Source organism: Symsagittifera roscoffensis, chromosome 2, assembly GCF_963678635.1.
Source record: "Symsagittifera roscoffensis chromosome 2, txSymRosc1.1, whole genome shotgun sequence".
NCBI lineage: Eukaryota > Metazoa > Xenacoelomorpha > Acoela > Convolutidae > Symsagittifera > Symsagittifera roscoffensis.
Window position 1 is genome coordinate 2,173,461 of NC_087063.1, and position 13,505 is coordinate 2,186,965.

Here is a 13,505-nt window from a genome sequence, read left to right on the forward strand (position 1 = left end):
ACTTGAATCGAGTTAGTGTTTTTTCGCTTCTAGATTCAGAATATAAAAGAAAAGTGTCTCAACGTAATACTCCAAATCGGTTATGGAACAGGAGACTTGATGGTAACTGGAACAATTGACAGTTCAGTGCCGCTTGTGCTACCCTTGATGGCTAGAAGAGGACTATACACAATGTCAATTGAAGCTATCAAGTATAGCAATTCCAGCAGACATACATTATTATAAGCAGTTGGCCACTTAGGCTCTTAGCGGGAGGTCACGTGAAGGAGTTTTAATGATGAGTACTTATCTGGTGGTACTATCACAGTCCCTCGCGATATCAACGGTCCCTTTTGCAAAAAAGTTTTTGAAAATTTGTTTTTCGAAATTCTAAAAGTTCACTTGGTTTGTATAAAAAGTATCAACTGGTTTTGGATACTCAGCTTGAGATTGAGTTACAAGGTACTTTTAACTATATAGCTACTGTAGTATTGCGAAATACTACACATACACAAAAGACCATTGTCTTAATTGTTTATTTAACGACCCAATTCTAAATTGGAGCGTGCCATTTAAATTAAAGCCTCTTTTCACTAAATCAGATATTGACTGATTTACTCTTATTAGGACTATAAAATCTTGTTTTGAAAATCCACTCCTTTTTAAATACTTGTGCAATTTTTCTCATTTTTTCATGCTCAATATTTTAAAAGGGCGGCGATTATTAATAAGTCCCTTTTAACTTAACTTGAAACAAACTGGATAAATATTTAGCAGTCTCGCCGGCTGCACTGAAAACTGAAATTCTCCTTGCTTTGATTAAGCAGAGGTGCACCTGCAATATGATGCATCAGAGAGAGTAATATGAATTTTTAATAAGACAAACTGAAGGCTGCGGTTTTTATCAAAGGGGACTAATAAGTTGAAGATATTTGATTTGAAAAAATCAAATAAAAAACTAGTTGAAATTCCCTTATTAAAAAGGGAGAACAAAGGAGCAGGTGAAACCTGAATAATTAAAGATTGAATCAGCCGCCGGTTTATGCTTATGAGCAAAAGGACTGGCCTGAAATCTTCAGTGTTTCATTTTGCTCAGTCAGCAGCAAGTCATTTCTCTTCAGTCAAATCTTTTAAAAATAAATAATTTTTCTTTTCTGCCCTAACACTAAAATTAATCTAGCCCTTTTCATTTAAAAAAAAAGAATAAATTCTCAGTTTAAGTTTGATTTGAAAAATTATAAATCGAGATACTCGAGATACGCACCCCCGAGGAAGTCTGGACTACAAGTACTCAAAGGACAACGGCAAGACGATTCAGACGACCCAACCAGAAGTGCTGACTTGGACAAACATCAAGGGCAACCATACATACTAATCAGCCACCGACCTTAGTAAGAAGATAAAATATTGATGAACAAAATAAGATTAGCTCAACCTCCCCTCATAGGTATATTTCTTTAAGCTGTTCGATTCATTTATATAATCTAATAACCCAGTGCTCTGTATCTAATCAACTAATTAATTCATACCTTTTCTAACTATTGTTTCTACTCTACTTTTTGTCAAGACAATTTGACGATCTAAGGTGAGACTTATAATTTAGGATAAAATTACTAAGCATTCAACCAGCAATGAACGCTTAGTAAAACTGGTGCGACCGCAGCAGAGAACTACTCCTTAAGAAATTCTTTTTCCAACAAACTAGAAACAGCTTTTAAAATTCAAAAAAATATATTAATATTAGGATCTGTGAGTATTTGTCAGATTAGTTTCCAACCTCAAAAAGCCAGAGACAATGGGTATCTTTCGATAGAAACACAATTTCATTGTCTTCTACTTGACAGATATTCCTGGTAGGGTTCTTGCGAAATGCATCCCCTGCGCTAACAGTCGCCCACGATATCCCTCCATCTCGAGGTCTATTAGACGGCTTTCTAACTGTCATTAGCTCATGAACTTAACTATTATCTATTATTATAATAATATATAAAATTTCTGAAAGAATCGTTCTCTGCCTAAGTTCGCTAGTAAGATATACCCGTTTTGTCCAGTAATCCACTAAAGTTTTGCCGAAACTTCAGTTTAAAGTTATCATCACTAAAATTAACGAAATTCTGTATTAAACTAAAGTGCTCAAAAACTTATTAAATATCTTCATTTATTTTTTCGAGGGGGTTAAGTGGTCATATGTGCGATCTAAGAGTACCCTAAATTGTATGATAAATTGAATTCTTCATCATATTATCTCAAACCATCCACGCTTGTTGCTATTTATCCTAATCCTTCATCAATTCTCGAGGCTTATCCTCAAATTTTCTTAAACTCATTTTAATTCTAACCACCTTAACGTAACTTAAACCTAAATCATCCATCAGTAAAGCTACCAATTACTGAAACTAAGGAAGAAAATAACAAAAACCAAAAAGGAAGGAACGGATTTGAGTGTTTTTTGATAAATCATTAGTTTTTTTTGACACAGTTTAAATATACACCTAATTAACAATAAGATTACGCACTGAAACCAATCTTAAACGTTAACCACATAACACCAAACACCAAGTTTTAGTTTCAGCACAAAAATATCAGGTTTCACAACAAAAACTAAGTTTAAAACACTGACACATCCACTTTATATTGATAAAATAGGTTTCATATGATAGCATAAGCACTAAAAAATTGATTTTTACCAGCCAAAATTTTTGGTTTCAGTCTAGGTTTCAGTTATAGGTTCAAACGTTTCAGTTAAAATAAGTATAGTTTCCGGTCAAAATTTTAAGTTTCTGTAAACGGATTCAGGTAAAACAGCAAAAGTTGAACTAGTCAAACCCAAATTTGGATACCATAAGTCAAAAACCTGGTCTTAAATGGTACGTTTTTGTTAGTTTCAGGTTTCAGAACACAAAAATTGAGTTTTTGGTCTCAAAATTGAGCTCCGAACGCCGAATTTTGACTTTCTAGAGAAAACTAACGGTGTTAAAACCCACCAAACCAATTTTAAGTTTTGGTTCCTAAGGCTGAAACATACGTTTCAGAATTGGTGTTTTTGGTTTCAGACCCAAAAACCTTGCTTCCCAAGTGAAATTTTTGTGAAATATTGAAAGATAATAGGAATCCTTAATGCACTAACAAATTTTTAAACTCAAAAAACTTCTAGAAGGTGTTAGTTTGAGCCCTCAAACTTATAGTTTCAGAAAACTAAAATCGTCGTTTTAAGCTAAAATTTTCATTTTTTTGGCAATTTTATTGCTGGAATAGAAATATATTAGAGAGACCAACCTAAATTTTCAATCTCAAAACTCTAAAACCAAGTGGTCAAACCATAGTTTCAGTTCTAGAAATCATAGTTTCAGCCCCAAAAACTTAGGTTTCCGCAAACAAAATTTTGATTTTGAAGTTGCAAACCTGTTCAAAATTCCAATTTACACTAGACCAGCTATCAAAAACCAACTTTTTATTTTCATGCACCGAGTTTGAGAGAGTTTAAGAGTTTTAGGTTTGAGTTTTCAAAAACTAAGTTTAAAATATCAAAAGATTCGGTTTTCTCGAATTTTTTTGCAAGATAAAGCAAAAACCAGATATAATAAAGCGTATAGAGAATTTTAAGATTAAAAAACTCAACTTCAGCTACCATAGTTTCATGTTTCAGATTATCGTTTCAGCCAAAAAATTTTATAAGAATTTTTAACAAAAAAATTAGGTTTTGAACCAATAATAACCAATAAAGGCATATAGTTGTATTGTTAACCATACCATAGCATCAATAAAACTTCACTTGAACAAAGTTTCAGGTTTCAGCTAAGGTTTCAGCGAATAAAAAACTTGAAAAACTTAGAAAAAAAAAAAAAAAAATTTTTTTTTCAAAGAAATTTATTTACTTTCCTTATCTTATTATTAATAACCTTTGTTAATATTCAATAATTCCTAAGAGGTTTTCATTACTCTAAGACATACTAATCAAATAATACAACTTGGCTTAAGAAAAAGAAAACAAACATCGTGAAATTAATGTCAACACATTTTAAAATTGACGTCAGTACAATAAATTTAAAGCTCAAATTAGGAAATAAAGTCTCTAACATCATATGGTATATCACTAACACTGAACAAAATCATATTAGTATATTAGCAAAACACCCTAACGAAGATAAACACGAATTATACGTCTTCTTTCGTCGATATACTCCAGAAATTGACACCATTCTTCAGCAAATAAAAATACCAAATAACATAATTTGTATACCGGAAGAGCGATTAATTGCTTCACTCCCGATTGCTTTCTGATATCATAATATACCCAAGCACAAAACTACTTGCATTTTAATCATTTTTTATTAAAAACACAAAATTTTTCCTTAACAAAAATTAAAAATAATAACAAGTTCATAAGAAAAATTTAAATATTTTTTATATTGTTTATCATTCCCTAGATAAATATTTATGTCCCTAAAAGGATGTAAAATGCTATGACCAACTTTTATCAAGTAAATACAACAGCATTTAATTTAAAACTAAAATTAAAAAATAAATCCACAAAAATTATTTGGTATATCACCAATATCCAAAAAGATCAAATCACAATTTTGTCCAAACACCCACACAAAAATATTCACGAATTAACCATTCTTTCCAGCAGCAATACCCCAGAGATAACTTCCATCTTAAAAAAGCTTAATCAGCCCCATAGCACTATTGATCTATCTAACAAAAATTCGTATTCATTGAACTCAGCAAACTTGATTGTAACTTAACTACAATTATTTCAGTCCGAACAATTGATCAGTATACAACACATCCAAACCGTTCATATATTGTTAACAAAACATTGAGTGAATTAAACAAAGATGGCAAACGTAGTAGCATACCCAGATTTAGCTCTCGAAAAGTTTACCGGCTTAGATCCGAATGAAGATGCAAGAGATTTTCTTGATATAGTAGAGAAAAAGATAGCATTTTCCCTAGGCACTAGACCAGGAGATGCAGGTGACGAACAAGACGCATATGATAACAGACAAAGAGCCTTATTTGGTTCAATATTAAGAGGTCCAGCCGCTCAATGGTATCAGGGATTAGCAGCAAACTTACCTTGGAATGATATAAGAGATCAATTCATAGATAGATTCACTGATGATAAAGATAAGTATAGGAGACGAATAGAAGCAGAAAACATAAAAAGACAACCTGATGAATTCATTAAAAGCTACATACATAGATTAAGCACCGCAGTAGACCGTGGATGGCCCAATCCAACTTTTAATGATGATCAAAGAACAGCAAAGAAAATGGAATTCTTTGTACGCGGCTTAAGCCCGCCAGGCTTGAAACAAAAGGCTCATCAATTCCTAATTGAGAATCCACCCGCAACATGGCAACAATTAAAAGATCATATTGCAACAAAAGACTTAAGTTTTGCAGTAAGTAGTGAGTTTACTGGAACAGCCTCAAGTAGTGTTGATAATAAGTTGGAGATAGAAGGAATAAAGGATCAGCTTAAGGAGTTAACAGGACTAATGAAAGATCATAAAATAAATGCAGCCTATAATCCAAATGAACCCAGAAATAAACAAAACCATACCCGATTTTGTAAATGGTGTCGTAGGTCAGGTCATACTATCAGTGTTTGTTTTAAATATAGAGACCACAAAGATCAAAACAGAAAACCACCTCAGTATCGTGAAAAATTCTCAGACAATTATAATAGGAGATCTAGGCCTCGAGAAGAAAATAGTTATAACAATCGATACAATGGCTATAATCAGCGAAATAACAATAACAGACCATATTCTCCGTATCCTAGACAGTTCAATAACAGAACAAATAGTTTCGATAGATCTCGATCTCAAAGTTTTGGATCAAGAGATAGAAATTTCAATAATAGATTTAACGATCAAAATAACCCAAATCGTTATAATACTTACAACACAGCCTCAAACAACTATAATCAAAATAGGAACAGAAGCAATTCTATACCCGATCGAAATAGAAGATCATTTTCACAAGACAATTATCGAACGCGATACCAAAACAGACCTCACGAAAATAAATTCCCATCCTACAATAATCAAGCAAGATCCCTAGGTGATTCAAAACCATCCTCCAGAGAAAATAGTCGAGACAGAAACCCTAAAGTACAATTTAGTGAGAATAAAATCCATGGCTATTACAGCGATGACGAAGGCGAAGAACTTACTTTAAACTAGAACAGTCTCCGCAAGATAAAAAGTCACAAATGTATATTAATCTATATCAACATCCCGTCGGAGACAAAAATAAAAATAACGGCCTTGAAACCCAATTTTTAGTAGATACTGGAGCAACTTGCTCACTGTTAAATTATGATACCTATTTAGAATACGCAAAAATACAAAAGTTGACACTTACTAAAGCACAATCCAAAACATTTGCTGTTAATGGACAAAAACTCAAACTCTTAGGATATACAAATTTTAACGCTAGTTTTGACAGTAAAGGTGATTATTTTGTAAAAATTCGAGCATGGGTTGCGGCCAAGGACGGATGTAAACTTAATATATTAGGTATGGATTTCCTCTCTAACTCAACTAAATCAATCGACTTTTCAACACCGAAACTAGAACTTAAAATGTACCCAGGAGTATCAGTCGCTATCAGCAATATAAAAAGCAAAAGCTATCCATTTATAAGTAGTTATCAGAATGTACTTTTAGACCAAACCATAACTTTAGCACCAAAATCAACTCGTGTCATCTCAATATCCCCAGCTGACAAAGTATTCAAAAAGGGAACATCGTTCAAACTAGATAAAGATCTACAACAAAAAGGAATATACACTTATAACACATATTGTAATCATGACGAGAAAACGTTACCTATAATGTTAAACAATCCTAAAGAATCGAAGGTCATTATATCCAAAGGTTCAATTGGACAAACTTTCGAGGACATTGAAACTGATTCAAAAACAATCTACAGCGTCGCAGACAATATAGCTTTTATGGAAGTTTTGTTCAACAAAAACGAACATCTAGATCATATTTTTCATGTAAGCGAGCAATCAAAAGATCAACTGTTCTTCAAAAACTCTTCAATTAGTGAAAATCATAAAAATTCAAAAAAGAAAAACAAGGAACTTTTGAAACAAAAAGAACTAGATTTTACAAATAAATACGAACTAGAAACAGATTTCAGCAAGGAATTGAAGGACCTGAAACCCAAATCTGAACTAAACTCCCAAACACATTTCACAAATATACAAATTCATGAAATCCAGAAAAAGTTTGACAAGACAAAACAAGAGTTTCTAAAAAAGTTTGACTTTACTCATTCTGATATAGACCAAAATCAATTACAAGACCTAATGAATATGCTATTACAGAATAAAGACGTATATTCACAACATAAATACGACGTAGGACTAATAAAGCAAAAATTCCACGTAAAGCTTTTACCAAACTCTGTATTGACTAAACAAAGACCATCAAGAGTTTCATTGCATTACCAAGAAAAATTGAATGACTTACTAGACCAACTATGTAAATCAGGAATAATTAGAGAAATGGGAAGTAATACCGAAATGGGATCAGAATTTATAAATCCAATTATAATACTTCCAAAAGGGAACATAGTCAAGCTCGTTATCGATGCGAGATACCTGAACTCAATAACTGACTTAAGTCGTTATTCATGGCCATTAGAACCAATAGGATCGCTCATCACTAAGCTAAAAGGAAATTTCTTCACCACGAGTGATTTATGCTCAGCATACAATCAAGTACCTTTAACAGAAGAAACACAACAATTAACAAGCTTTGTAATTGGATCAAAACAATATACTTTTAAACGAGGTTTTTACGGATTATGTGGTCTACCAAATTTCTTCAGTAGAATAATGACAATACATTTTGCACCCTTAATAAAAAGAAATCAAGCAGTAACCTATATAGACGATACAATAATGCAAGCACAAACTGTAGAAGAAATGTTCGACATCATTGCTACATACCATGACTTATTAAGAAAATCAGGATTAAAAGCTCAACCAGAAAAGACAAAATTTTTTTTGAGAAGAGTACAGTTTTTAGGACATGTAATAAGTAAAAATGGCATACAACCAGTCAAGAAAAAGGTAGATGATCTCAAAGCATTGAAATCGCCAGAGAACAAAAGAGATGTAATGAGAGTGTTAGGTTGTTTAGGATTTTATAGTATGTATATAAAGAACTTACATGTAGACTCAAAGCCTTTCTATGATTTGATACGAAATGATACAGTTTTTAAATGGACACAAGATCATGAAAAACTATTTAACGAAATAAAAGAAAGAATTAGCGCAGATACAATCTTAGCAATACCAGACACAAGATATCCTTTCCATGTACACGTAGACTCATCATCAATAGGAATAGGTTCAATATTGGTACAAGAATTCCCAGAAGGAAAACGTATTATATCCTTTAATTCAAGAGTATATAACAAAGAGGAACAAAAAATGTCAACAACAGCTAGAGAGCTTTGCGGTGTTGTATCAACTCTACAAACATACGAACACTATTTATTAGGTTCACCACATCCAATATATCTCTACACTGATCACGAAGCTTTGATTTACCTTTGGGGAAGAAGAGGTAAACTCTCCCATAGATATTTTAGATATCAATTGGTTATATCACAATTCCAAAATTTAAAAATTATTTGGACCGAAGGAAAAAACCTAGCATTCCCAGATATTTTAAGCAGAAATGTAACAACTAAAGATTTAGACAAACACCAACTTAAACATAAAAAAATTCCCAAAGACATTTTGTTTTACGACAAAAATGGCTACGAAGAAAAATACTTCATAGTACATGATACCGAAAAAGGACCCAGCGATGAATTTTTTCCTGTTATTAAACAAGATAAGAATGGTGTAACTAGATTCAAAATAAATAACGACAAATTAATCAAAATACCCAAAGAAACAAGAAAAGAACAAATTTGCTCACTAACTGATATAAGTTCTTGCTTTATACAAGGTTCAGCTATCAACCAAGTTAGAATGATTCAAAACAAAGTACCAAATAATAATGCAAGTGACGAAGAATCAGATCATAACTACTCAGAATTGTCCTTCGAATTGAACACTAATCCAACCCAATTTGGGGATTATATGTCAAATTACGATATTGAAGACCAGTCCGACCTCTTATATTTTGAAACGATTAATGAACAAGATGAGATAATCCAAGAATGTTTACTAAACGATGAAATTGCATTATGTGAACAATTAACCAATAAACTAGAAAACAAAAAAATTGCAACCAAACTGCCTAACGAAACATTTACAAACAAGGATAACCTTACTCAGATATTTACTAGTTTCAACAACCTAGGAAAAAATATAGATTTAAACACAGAACTTATTGCCAAAGAACAAGACACCGATGCAGTCGTAAAAATCGTAAAAGAATTAGTAAGAAACAAAAACAAAGACTCAAAAAATATACACTTTAGACAATCAAGAGCTTTATCTTCATATCTAAACAAATTTGAAACTTTACTATTAATAGGAAATATTCTTTGCATTGAACAAGCCTCAGATAATCCCGAAGTAAAAGAAATTAAAATTTGTGTACCTATGTCACTTTTTATAAAAACATTTGAATTGGCACATTCAGATCAGTTAGCAGGTCATGTAGGAAAAGACAAAACCATTGCGAATATAAAACGATTTTTCTTTTGGCCAGGCATGTATAAATGGATAACCCAGTTAATAGCAGGATGTCTTGACTGTCAAAAAAATAAACACAAACGTCACGATCTTAACCAAGCACCGTTAGAACAATGGACGGATACAGTACCTTTCCCGTTTCATACTGTACACATAGATCATAAGGGACCAATTAATCCTACATCAAACGGAAAGAAACATTGTTTAGTTGTAGTAGATTCATTTTCTCGATTTCTCCAAGTATATCCAGTAGCTAACACTACCGCATTTGAAACAATAAAAACTTTAGAAAAATTTATTCTCACATTTGGTATTCCACAAAAACTAGTTTATGATAAAGGAACAGCTTTCATGAACGAAGATTTTACTAGTTGGCTTCATGAATTAGGAATAACACATGCTCCCAGAACCGCATATTCACCATGGACAAATGGTAAAGTGGAAATACAAAACAAACATCTAGGAACACATTTTAGAATTTTCTTTGAACAAGCAAAGGGAAATTGGAGTGATCTAGCTGCGAAATTCGCTTTCGCTCATAACACCACTATCAACGCAAGTACTGGATTAACACCATACGAAATTGTTTTCGGACAAAAACCTCAAATACCAATCTCTTTAAAACTAGGATTACTCCGAAATTCAGAATTAACGTGCAACTCTGAATTCTGTGCTAATCTTCCATTACACAGACATTCTTTACAAACATCATCAAATAAGGCTATACAACCATTATTAAAACCAAAAATTAACACTTCACTACTTATTAGAGAGAACCAATTTAAATACATCTATAATACAGCTTACAAGAAAAGTCTTGAAAACAACGCCAAAATCCACAAATATCGAAATAAATATAAATTAGGAAAACCCTTAGAAATAGGTCAAAAAGTACTGATGGAAAACCATTCCATAGAAGATGGCAAATCAAAAAAATTACAAGAACTACGATCAGGCCCATATACGGTAACAAATAAAGTAACGAATGTAAACTATGAAATACAATTAGATTCAGATCAAACTATAAAAAAGACAGCTCTTAGAAACCATCTAATTGAATACTTTCCCATTGAAGAAAAAGCAAAGGAACTGGTGAATGACTATGTTTTAAAAGACCAGTCCTACAAACCATTCTATGAAAAACTAATGAAATCAAGGAATAAAATTGTCAATACACCACTAACCAACAAATCATTTCAAAACCCAATGGGTTCATCAGAATATTTACCTGTCGAAACACACCATAGACGAGAAAATAATATAGAAATACATGAAACTGAGCAAGAAAAAACCTTAACGAATATCGACTCAGGATTTCAAGAGCACAACACAGAAACTATACAAATGCCACATACACCAGGATTAGCTCAGAGAAGGTTAACCTCAACACCTCTTTATCCAAACGATAGGAATGGTAATAATTTCGATGAATTGTCATATATACCAACTACATCAAGTCACAACCTCCAAAACGGACAGACATCTGTTCAAACGGGCTCGACAAATGAAAGAATTCAGAGACATCGGCGACAACCCAGCTTCTACCAAGCAGGATTCAACTAAGGAATCTCTAATAGTCTTCACTAGCTAAAAACTCATTTTGTAATCTCCGGGTCAACAATTTGGATACAAAAGATTATTCAAACTATGACCCCACACGTAATGGTCAATCAAACTAGTCAATTTTTTAAAAAAAAACAATGGTTTCTTTCAATAAAAACCAACCAAAAAAATTTACTATTGCTAATTTTTAGCAACTTCGCGATAATGATGAAATTTACTACCCTACTTTCAACATTTATACCTCTTGTCATTCTACAGAATGATGATTTGGAAAACGTATCGAATTCTCTCAAAGTTACTCACTATGACTGTTCAAGCATGCAGGAAAATAAAATGTATGCTTTAAATCAAGTGGCCCCATGTAAAGTTAACCCAGAAAACCTTTACACTACCGATAGCACAATTAGCGTATATCAACGGTCTTATCGAACATACGTGAACGCAGTTATGTGTAAAATTAAAACATTTCCCATTCGTTATAATTGCGGAATGTGGGCACATTCTTCCATCGTTCACAATATGAACATGATAACCTATGAAATTATTATACCACCAGAAGATTGCGAAAAAGCAGCAAAGAACAACAAAATTACAGTGAATGAAGATGGATACACCCATGAACTAATTATAAAAATGGATGAAAGTATTTTAAAACACAGAAATGAAGGAACATCATTAGAAGGCGACAGTTCGACAGCATGCAAGAATAGGGGACAAATCAAACACTATAGCTACGAAACGCACATGCAAAAAGTTCAACTCAAAGTAAATCTAGAAACAAAACAAGTACAAAATCCTTACGGTATCCCATTACCATGCACAGTACTCGAAGGCGGATGCGAATCAACATCATTAGACCCTTATGCTTACACTTGGGACATGCCCGAAAATTGCGTAGTCACAAAATTGTTTTCTCAAAAAGCGAAAATGGTCAAGTACGCTAATAAGTTGGACCACCCTCAATATCATATACTGAGTGAGGGATCGGCACCCAATGGCTTAGACCTCAAAATTCGCATTTACAACAAGCAGCAAGAAGTCTGCAGCAGGCCAGGAGCATTATACAAAACAAATTTTGAGTCATTGTTTATTTCTTATTCAGGCGGTTTTGATATGAACACTGGTAAATCCAGCAACATACGACACGATGATAGAAATTACTATCAAATGCAAATAAATGAGAACGATCAAATAAGAGTGAAACCTTTGAACTATCCTCTGGGATCAGGTAATTTTTCATTCCTCCATGATGAACGTAACAATAAAAATCGGGATCCTCTTTGGCGCCATGTAGGTACCGATGAAATTGATTACGAACTTCATCTGGGCGCAAAGTTAGATTACATAATGTACTTTAATGCTAAACAACTCAGGCATTCTGAAATGACATTATTACAGAATCAATGTGAACTCGAAAGAACACAAATTCTAACAATAATGATGTTAGCTTTACAAAATACCAGGCTTGCAGGATACATGTTAACCGGCAACCGCTCTATGTTTCTGGACACCGATGGAGCAGTTGGCTGGCTGTATCATTGCCCTAAAAAAGTTTCACCTCTTAAAGTTCTCGAAAAATGCTTTGATCGAATACCGATCTTTTACAATGGGCGAACAATGTTTGTCGACCCTATTACCCGCCAAACTTTTCCTTTTGCCAACGAAATACATTGCGTTGGTGGCTACAAAAATGCCTTTCAACTTGATTTAGATGATAAATTATCTTGGTACCAATTAATGCCGGCTCCAATTCCTTTCAAGACTCCTTTAATGTTCGCTCCACAAGATATAGGCCATATTACGGAATTTCCCGTATACGATTCGCGACGCGCAGGCATGTATACCCCAAAACAATTAAAAGCTTTTTGGGATAACATTATTCATAACACAGCATCAACATCCATCCTCAAAAAAATTACAAGAACTGTTCTCCAAAATGGACACATGGATTATGCAAATTCAGACGCTTTAACCGCTGCAATGGGTTTAAACCAGAAAATTTATCTAGATTCCCTGCTCTCACCAGGATTTTTCATGAATAGTTTCATTGGAACATTCGGTTTTGTTGCTTTTTTCTTAGAGAAAATTGGAATTTATTTTGCCTGTTTTCTTTTTCTCAAATTCCTGCTAGAAATAATAGTAACAATTATTAAAGCTTTGGAAATTAATAAGCTAACAAATCGTACTATGAGCTTCTGGAAGATAATATTAGGTGCCACGTATAACCTTTTCGTTCTATCAGTTTTTACTTCTATTTTCTCAAACGAAAACTCCAATC

General features: G+C 33.1%; 1 protein-coding gene across 1 annotated transcript in view; it reads left to right on the plus strand.

Annotated features, from left to right (window-relative positions):
- Positions 1–2,116: 2,116 nt before the first annotated feature.
- LOC134840327 (C2 domain-containing protein 5-like) overlaps positions 2,117–13,505 on the plus strand; it is a 302,083-nt gene continuing 290,694 nt past the window's right edge. Inside the window, exon 1 of the mRNA XM_063856089.1 lies at positions 2,117–2,129. The gene's annotated coding sequence lies outside the window, so the exon portion shown is untranslated. The remainder of the gene's footprint in view (positions 2,130–13,505) is intronic.